The 9,858-nt window shown below is 39.3% G+C and overlaps 1 non-coding gene across 1 annotated transcript; it reads right to left on the reverse strand.

Annotated features, from left to right (window-relative positions):
• Positions 1–7,365: 7,365 nt before the first annotated feature.
• LOC138379340 (small nucleolar RNA SNORA7) lies at positions 7,366–7,504 on the reverse strand. Its single transcript, XR_011232107.1, has one exon. It is a non-coding gene; the product is annotated as a small nucleolar RNA SNORA7 (small nucleolar RNA).
• Between the last annotated feature and the right edge of the window lie 2,354 nt (positions 7,505–9,858).

Genomic DNA, 9,858 nt, shown 5'->3' on the forward strand with positions numbered 1-9,858 from the left:
CAAGTTGTTGGCAGTGTCTCATATTTGTTATTTCAGCTTTTGTCTTTTTATTCATCTGACAAGACTTATAGAAAGTCATTATTTTGAATCTTGCCACTTTGGGCAGCACATTAAGCAATTTCTTTTGCTGTTGTCAAACAAATGTAAACATATGAGCACATCAACCCAAGGGCAGGAATTTACTTTATCCTGATATCAAAATCTTATTACCTTAAGAAAGTTTCTATTTCATACCTTTTAATAGTACGCTAGATCCGCTTTAAAACAATATGAAAGTCACAGATAATGCTTTTATTATAAAAACAGAAATTTGACAGTTCAGTACACTTTCATAATTCCTTTAAAAAGAGTACTGTCAGATGCTTATTCGAAGTTATTTATAAAATATATTTGGAGATTAATGGGTAAACTGTATAAACTTCCTCTTATAAATTCTAAGACCAAAAACACATTAATGTGCTTGAGATTAACAAGAATACTACTTAAAGTATGACATATACATATATATTTATAGTTAAATCTGAAAAGGACTTAGAAATTTAGAAAATACTTTTTAAAGTAATTATTGGGTTATAGAAAAAAATGAAAACTGTAATTATACACTACCTGAAAATTAATGATAATGAGATCATTGTATATCTATATTTCTCATGTCATGTGGCTAGAGCGGTACCCAGGGGAAAATTCATAGCCACAGATGTTTTCACTATTAAGAATTTTATAAATGAGCTCCTTAGTCAACTCAAGAATTATAAAAAGAACAGGAAAACAAGTATAACAACAACTGCAAAAAGGACTTAATACATGTAACTAAGATAGATGAATCAGAAAACAGAAAGAATAGGAATGAAAATTAATCCAAGAGTATGTCCTCTGAAAAATGGAAAATGAAAAAAATTAATGTACTCACTAGGAAATATAAAGAGAACATAGCAACAACTGTAAGTATTTTATGGGAGATATTCTATAATGCTCATGAGAATACTGGAAAATATGAATGAATTAAATGATTCTCTTAGAAACTGTAAAGAGTCTAAATGGATTTAGAAAGAAACATGAAATCTGAAATGAATAACAGTGCAAGAAATGGAAAGTTTTCAGAGAAATTTTCTCCCCAAATATGCATGGTCCAGATTATTTACCTATAAAGTTTTTATTTCTTATGCTTTCTAAAGTATTTCAAAACAGAAAATGCTAGAAATATTTCTATACCATGTTTAAGGTAATATAATAGAAAAAAACTTCAAGATTTAGCTCCTGAAAAGAAACCTACATGAAATTCTTCAACTGAAAATATTAATAGATCTAACTGAGCATGGTGGCTCACACCTGTAATCCCAGCACTTTGGGAGGCTGAGGCAGGAGTACCTCTTGAGCCCAAGAGTTTGAAGCTACAGTGAGCTAAAAAAAAAAAAAAAAAGCCAGAGTGCGGTGGCTCAAGCCTGTAATACTAGTAATCCTAGCACTCTGGGAGGCCGAGGTGGGAGGATTGCTTGAGCTCAGGAGTTCGAGACCAGTCTGAGCAAGAGCGAGACCCCATCTCTACTAAAAATAGAAAAATTAGCCAGGCCTGGTGGCACATGCCTGTAGTCCCAGCTACTTGGGAGGCTGAGGCAGGAGGATGGCTGGAGCCCAGGATTTTGAGGTTGGAGTGAGCTATGATAATACCATTGCACTTTAGCCCAGGTGACAGAGCGAGAGCGTCTCAAGAAAATAAATAAAAGGAAAGAAAGAAAGAAAGAGAGAGAGAGAAAAGAAAGAAAGGAAGGAAGGAAGATCTAAAAATTCTAGGGAAAAAAGTGGCAAAATAAGTCCAGTAACTTGTCAAAAATAATACAAAATAATCAAAATAGCCAAAATCAAAATAAAAATAGCTTATCTAAGAGTTGGATCAATGTAAAGAAGTTGATTAGTATAAAGCACCAAATGATATAAAACCCCAATGATCACAGTAATAGATACTGACAAGATAGTTAAATTTCAAAATCAATAATTGATAAAAATCTTTTTCTCTTAAAAAAAATAAAACTAGGAATAGAAGGATACTTTTATCACAAAACACACCATATTTTGCAGTGACTCACCAGATTCTGTAGAGTAGAAACCTTCTCATTAGAGTAAGGAAGAAGACAAATGTCCATGTAACTCCACCATTATGTCACCCTGTTCTGACAGTGCCACTACAATGAGACAAAACAACAGCAACAGCTAGGTATTACTGTTGAAAAGTAGGAGATAAACTTACAATTATGTATAGATGACATGAAATACAGGATTGTTTTCTGGGAAAATGCAAGAGAATAATCATTTATCAAATTGAAAGGAGAACTATAAACTGGCAAAGAATGTGCACACACAAATTTGAGAACAATGAACACTTCAAGGCAGAGAAAAGGGTAAAGGATCAAATAAGCAATTTACAAAACATAAAATACAAATAGCCAGCTTTACCATGAAACAAAGAAACAAAACAACAAAGCAGTATTTATATACTGCTGTACCATTTACTTTGCCAAAAGAGTTTTCAGAACCAATAATATCTGGTGCAGGATTCTGGAAAACAGATACTCATATACTGCAAAAAGTATGTACACTGACATAACCTCTTTGAAAAGAAATTAACATGTATTAAAACTTTATATTTTTGCATACCCTTTGACTCCAAAATCTACATTTATACCAAAGATATTAATGAAAATGAATAAAAATTGTTAGGTACCAGAATATTTATTATAGCATTGCTTGTTACAGTAAAGAAAATAAGAAATTAAATTTAAAAGCATATGAGGCCGGGCGCGGTGGCTCACGCCTGTAATCCTAGCACTCTGGGAGGCTGAGGCGGGTGGATTGCTCAAGGTCAGGAGTTCGAGACCAGCCTGAGCGAGACCCCGTCTCTACTAAAAATAGAAACACATTATATAGACACCTAAAAATCTATATAGAAAAAAAAAAAAATTAGCCGGGCATAGTGGCTCATGCCTGCAGTCCCAGCTACTCGGGAGGCTGAGGCAGTAGGATCGCTTGAGCCCAGGAGTTTGAGGTTGCTGTGAGCTAAGCTGACGCCACGGCACTCACTCTAGCCTGGGCAACAAAGTGAGACTCTGTCTCAACAAAAAAAAAAAAAAAAAAAAAAAAAAAAAGCATATGATATATTCCATAAAATGAATGTAATATTAGACAATCATTAAAAACTGTATTATAGAGGAAGAGGTGGAAACACATTCAAAATACATTAAGTTCAAGAAATAAGATGACAAAGCTGCATACTAGTATGATCCCAGTTTTTTTTTTTTAAGAAGAAATGTATCGGTATTTACACACATATACACAAAAGAAAACACAAGGCTAAGAATGGTATGTTCTAAATATTTAGAAAACATTAACATTAGTCATTCATTGATCTGGTGGAATTACAGGTGATTTCTACTTTTTTCTTTTTGTTCCTGTGTACTTTTTTTTTTTTTTTTTTTTTTTTTTTTGAGGCAGAGTCTCACTCTGTTGCCCGGGCTAGAGTGCTGTGGCGTTAGTCTAGCTCACAGCAACCTCAAACTCCTGGGCTCAAGCAATCCTCCTGCCTCAGCCTCTTGAGTACCTGGGACTACAGGCATGTGCCACCATGCCCAGCTAATTTTTTTATATATATATTTTTAGTTGTCCTGCTAATTTCTTTCTATTTTTTCAGTAGAGACGGGGGTCTCGCTCTTGCTCAGGCTGGTCTCGAACTCCTGAGCTCAAACGATCGGCCTGCCTCGGCCTCCCAGAGTGCTAGGATTACAGGCCCTTTTGTATTTTTTTATAAAGAATATCCATTGTTCTTTTTAAAAAGATGATACAACAAACATTAAGAAATCATAATTCAAAAGAGAAGAGATTTTCTTCTCTTCTCAAATGAATGGCTTACACTGACTAAAATTTATTGTCTTTGATCCTTGTCACATAAATAAATAAGTAAATGCAAGAGAGAGACATTTGATACTTTTGCAAAGTGTAAGGCTAAAAGAATGCTGAATCAGATTTCTGTGTCTCTAACATGGTTTTGTTCCTTGAGGCAAATAAAATAATTTGTTACAATTTCTGTCTCTACATGTATTGGCTTTTCCTTCCCATGACGATCTAGTCTGACAGTTTTTTTAGGGGTTAGTTAAGTGAGCTCTCTCTTCTGGAAATTTCCATTCACCTAATAGTGAAATTGCTAGAATGGCTGGGCTAACTTCTGGCTGCCTCTCCCTCTAGTACAGCTTTTCCTGACTCACTGTTTTTACAACCAATGTAAAGGAGATGAGAAAAAGCTTCCACAGGTGGATTTAGCTAACAGAAATGGGTCCTTTACCATAAAATACCATCTTTACTAGGAGGGGGAAATGATGTCTCTCAAAGTGCTGCAGAAGTGTCATTGTTGATATTTTCCTAATGGTCGCTTAAAATATCCAATTTTTCTATTAAATATGTAACATCAGGCTCACCCAGTGTAATTCTGCCACTCATGATTTTCCAGGAACCAGGTGGAATTTGGGGACTGAATTCATGAAGAGGCAGCATGGTAGTGAGCAAAGCCCTGACACAGACCTTCTGGAGGGGGCGTCTATTGGCATCTGTGGAACGCCCAGCAGGAGGAAGGTTCTTTTACACTCATCAGCTTAATCCTCAGAGCACCTCTGAGGTTTTGCTGAGATTTCAGTTTTTACCAATGATGACCAGAGACACCACGCAGTTCGGTGTGGTGGAGACAGGGCTGAAGTGTAAGCCAGCCTGATTGGTAAAGTGACATCCATTCCACTCATCCATTGCTGCCAAAGACTTCAACACGGGAGCCTCAGTTCCCTCCCATGTGAGGTGATTGTAACAACAACGACTGTGAAGTGTTGTTTTGAGGATTAGAGAAATAATCCAGTGAGCCTAGTTCAGGGTAGGTAGCCCTTAATCACCATTGTATTGCTGCACTGACCAATGTAGTCACTAGCCACGCGTGCCTACTTAAAGTAAAGTGAACTAAATGAAAATTCAGTTTCTCAGTAGCACTAGTCCCATTTCAAGTGCTCAATAGCCACCTGTATCTAGTGGCTACCATATTGGATAGCACAGACATAGAGCATTCCCATGATCACAGAATGTTCCGTTGGACAGCACTGCTCTATATCATTAGCTTTGATTTACACAAGTGCCAGACCTTAGCACTGAACAACACCATTCCCTTTGTTTGAAGTGGAAGCTCTCCTGGATGTTTACCTGCTGTGGTGAGAGTCAGGTGAGGCCATTCTTGGAAGACATCCTTTGTTTCCCGGAGATAGAAAGGAGTCACGTTTGTTTCCTAAATTAAGATAGCCTATCTATGAACCAGATATTTTAGCCCCGAAAAGGTGGAAAGTTCATGCTGAGGAAAACCTCCAGAAAGGACTCAGTGCTTTCCACCGTGCACTTAACCAGACAAGCACAGAAGGGGTGGGGGGAGGATTCCAACTTTGAGACAGCAGAGGAAACTTCTTTTGAGGTAGAGTCTGGGAAAAAACAATTGATCTGTAGATTTCCATAAATAACTGACAGTTACTATGAAAGTATTAGCCCAAGTGATGGGTGTTAATCATTAAATCTTTTAGGTGGTGGCTCACTTGTTTCTCTGATATTCTAATCCGGGTCACAGAATGGCTAAGGTGGCTTTAAGTGCAGGGTGGATTTTTTTCTTTTTGTTTGTCTTTTGTTTTCCACTCTGAAAGAATGTTGTGACCTCTTTTCCTGGTGACTGCTATTCATGCTGAACTCTGTCAACCCGGTATGTAGCCTTGAAACTTAAAAATAGGTTAACATGGGGCCAGTAAGAAAAGTCTGGACAACAACCATTGTGAAACAGCAATAAAAAACCTAACTAATTTTGTGCCCAGCTCTGTTCTAAGGAAAAAGAAAAAACAAACACAAAAACACAGTTTTTTGTTGTTTGAGTACAGTCTTTGGCTTAAAGGACTTGTTACTTCTCTAAATCTGCAGATGTGTTGAGGTTTGAAATTTCAGCCTCTGACTGCTTTACGAGTTTTGAAAGAAAATATTAGACCACCTAAAATGACTGAGAGCAAACGTTCAGGAATATTTGGGGCCATTTAATTGTAGATCTGTTTTATGTTCCTTCCAGTTGCATGAAATATTAGGACTTACTGGGCTCTGTTGGGCACATTTTGTCATCATTTGCTGCTTTTTCAAGTGCTCAATAGCCACCTATGTCTATTGGCTGCCATGCTGGACAGCGCAGATATAGAACATTTCCATCATCACAGAATGTTCCATTGGACAGGGCTGTTCTATATCATGAACTTTATTTTCACAACTACCAGACTTTGGGCTGACCAAAACCAATACCTTTGCAAGAAAGTGTTTTTGAAGTGAGACAGTATCAGAACAGCTCTGGGAGCTAAGGCAGTAAGTGGAGCAGCTGAGTATTCATTTTTAAAATTTATTTTCTTACAACTCTGTGCTTTCTTTGTTAATGGGCACTTTTGCATAGTTATCTTCAGCTTGAATAAATTATTCCTAAAGACCTCAATCTGATATTTTATTAATATTATATTTTATGAATTTATCATCTAAGTATAGATTAAAATGGAAATTATTAATAAAATGGTTTTGCTTAAAGTAATCTATAGTATATGCTAGAAATTTTAAGTGATGACACTATTATATGTCACTTGGCCTGTGAAGCCACATGTGGGATATAAAGATATGTTCAATTCAATTTTACACACTTATTGAGCACCTATTATATGTCAGGTATATGCACAGCAGGCAGCTAAGCTGCTATGAACAATCTTGTACATGTATTTTCCATATGATTTTTCTTGGGTATTTACCCAAGAGTGAAAATGCGGGTCACAGAGTATACATATATTTAGCTTTAGTATCTCTTTCCTTATCTTCTCTTAAGTTGTACATTATCCTATTACTACATGTGCTCAATTCCTTATATGAGTGAAGCCTGTCTCTTTGAAATGTTTTGAGTACCATAGCTAAAATATGCTACGTCAAATGCACAAGCTTTCAATCTTTCCATACTTACCCAAGATAAGTTGATTCAACTGGCAGGATAGCCAACCCAATCTAGAACTGTGTCAATCCTGTTCTGATCTAAATAGCTTGGGGCTTTGTTCTGTGACCAAAACTGAACCCCTACCCAGCCAGCTCACACTTTAGGTTTTAAGAGGAACCAATGCAAGGACAAGAGATCAGGTCAAGTCATCCCCAAGATTTGAAAAACAATTTAAATTCATGTTCTGGTGAGAGCTGGCTAGCATCTTCTTTTTAAAATTTTATTTTATTTCTCTTTTTCTCAGATCCAAGCTAAAGGAGAATCCTGGAGGGAGGGTTTCCTGTCCCGGGATTGAACACAGTTGCAGAGTATCTCCCAATTGCCAGCTGCTGAGCAAGCTGGGAATGGAATGGGTGCCTTTGCCAGGCTTGTTTGCCCTCCCATTTCCGAAGCTGCCAGACTACAAGCCACTCTCCAGACATGATCCCGGAGGGGAGTGTCTTCATTTTTATCTGCTGCACTGAGCTTGTCATTCTCGTCTACACTGGAGAGGGCTCAGCCCCCATCTCTGCATTGCGTTAACAAGCCTTCCCTGCCTGAATAGTGTGTGCCAATCCCCGGTCAACAATGATCTTTCTTATTTTCAAGTTTGTAGATTTGAGGTCTTTCTGCACTTCTGCTACTTAAGCAGGGAAAGGAACCAAGAGGAGAATGAAACTCAAACTTATTTTCCCTTATATTTATGAAAGTAGCTTTGAGGAAAAAGAACCATAAATTTATTCACCAAAATGAGGATTTGGATTTTATTTGTATTCCAGCAAGTCATTCTTTTCCTCTCTGAAGTTATTACAGATAGTACAAGGGGGCCTGTCTAAAGCCAGCTCTTCCTTCATGCTCAAGGGAGTTGTTTTACTGCAATGTAAATTAGTTTTAAAAATCCATCCTCAGAGCAAAATAGCCATTAATGACATATGCAACATTCCTTCTAGTTTTCAGTAGTCAATGAGCATGCCCTTTCTCAGAGACAGTGGTGACTTAAGATTTTCTCTGTCGCCAGGTGGAAAGCCTATGGGGACTTATGTTAAAATTCCATTTTGACAGCAAGCTCCCATTTCACTGAGATCTCACATTTATACGGAGTGCTGTGATAGAAGTACTGATGGAAATTATCGTGGGCTGAATTTTCCCTAAACCATCCCTTGGGGCCACCACTGTCTACATACTTGCACCTTTACTTGTGCGAAATTGCACAAAAAAAGCAGCAACAAACTGCATAAGGCACAGTGGTATAAATGGCAGCTGATGCTATGGTGTGAAAAATTTCCCAAATCAAAATTAGGACACATGGTTGACCACTGTGGGTGCCCTTAGGAAATGCTGTTCATGGTGTCTATAGAACAATGGAGAGATTGGTGGTAAGTATGTGTTACAGAGGAAAGGAACGACTAACTATCTTGATAATGATATGATATGATATGATATGATATGATATGATGGGATGGGGTGGAGGCTTCTTTACTTTGGGTGGTCAGAGGAAGACCTCTCTGAGGAAGAGCCATTTAAGCTGAGACTGGATTAACTAAGAGGAGCCTGTGGATGGCAGGGGCGGGGGAATGTTCCAGGCAGGAAGAGTTGGCTCTTGGCCAGGTGCCCTGCATGGAAGGACATGCTGATCTTGCTGCCAGGCGGCAGGAGTCCCAGCAATACTGCTGTCAGGGAGGTGAGTGATGAGGGCGGCTTAATGAAGCGGCATGTGTTTAAGATGCAATCCACGTGCTGTGCCGGATTCTACACGCACTGCCACAAAGAAGGCTGCGTCCCTATGTGAACAGCCTTCTCCTATGGGAAAGGGCACCACACAGTGCAAGATGGGGCTGCCTCTCTCCAGTGTGGCGGGGGGATGGAAGACACCAGTAGCGTGGCACATGCGTCAGTTTGAAACCTTCCGCCTTCCAGAGGTCTTTGGGTGCCAATGTGGGCAGAATGAATTCTGGAGTGTGGCAAGTATCCCTTTCCAGGATGGCTTCAGAATCCAAATCTTGGGCATTGGCTGTTTGTTGTTTTTTTCCCTTCTCATTGTTTATCCACTAAGATTGCAAAGATGTTGAAAATGTTGTGAAGCACAAAGAATAAAACAAATCACGTGAACTGAAAATAAAGATATTCCAGTGATTAACAGAATAACGAATACACTCATTTTCATCCCACCTTTTACCCGCTCCTTACTATAATATCTCTTATATCAAGTCTGGCCACCACCAGTGATACAGAGCTCCTTATTTCCTGAGGATGCCTCTTCATATTTGGAAGCTGCCGTTGGCACACGCTGACAGTGTGACCCTCACTGGCTACGGTAGAGGATGTGATTTCTAAAGAGAGGTCCTGGCTGCCTCCACGCAGGACTTACTGGAGAGCTGCTCTGGTCCAGTCGCCGTTGCCCAGGTGGGCAGTGGAGGAGGAGGCAGGGATTCCTTAAGAGGGTCAGACAGGCAGAGGGTGTGGCCCTGCAGAGAGGGCTGTGGCATGTCCACCCACTTCCCTGTAGGACGGGGTGGAAGTTGTTCCCGTGCAGATTCACCAGTGCAGCCCCTCGAGGTGTTGACAGCTGGCTCCATTCTGATCAGAATGCCATTCCACGCTAGTGATGTGTTTGGAGTAATATTCTTGCTTGTTTCCCTGCCTACCTCAAGTCACGTGGAGAACTGCTCTTAGAGGGTGGAGCTGTCCGTAAGAGGGGAGACTGGCATACTATTTCCTGGCTGGATGCTCCCCAACTTGCAGACATTCTCAGCCCTCCCTTAAGTTGCCAGCAGAGTAGCAGCAGCTGGAGTTCTAGAGAATAGGATGGT

This window comes from Eulemur rufifrons, chromosome 30 (assembly GCF_041146395.1).
Source record: "Eulemur rufifrons isolate Redbay chromosome 30, OSU_ERuf_1, whole genome shotgun sequence".
NCBI lineage: Eukaryota > Metazoa > Chordata > Mammalia > Primates > Lemuridae > Eulemur > Eulemur rufifrons.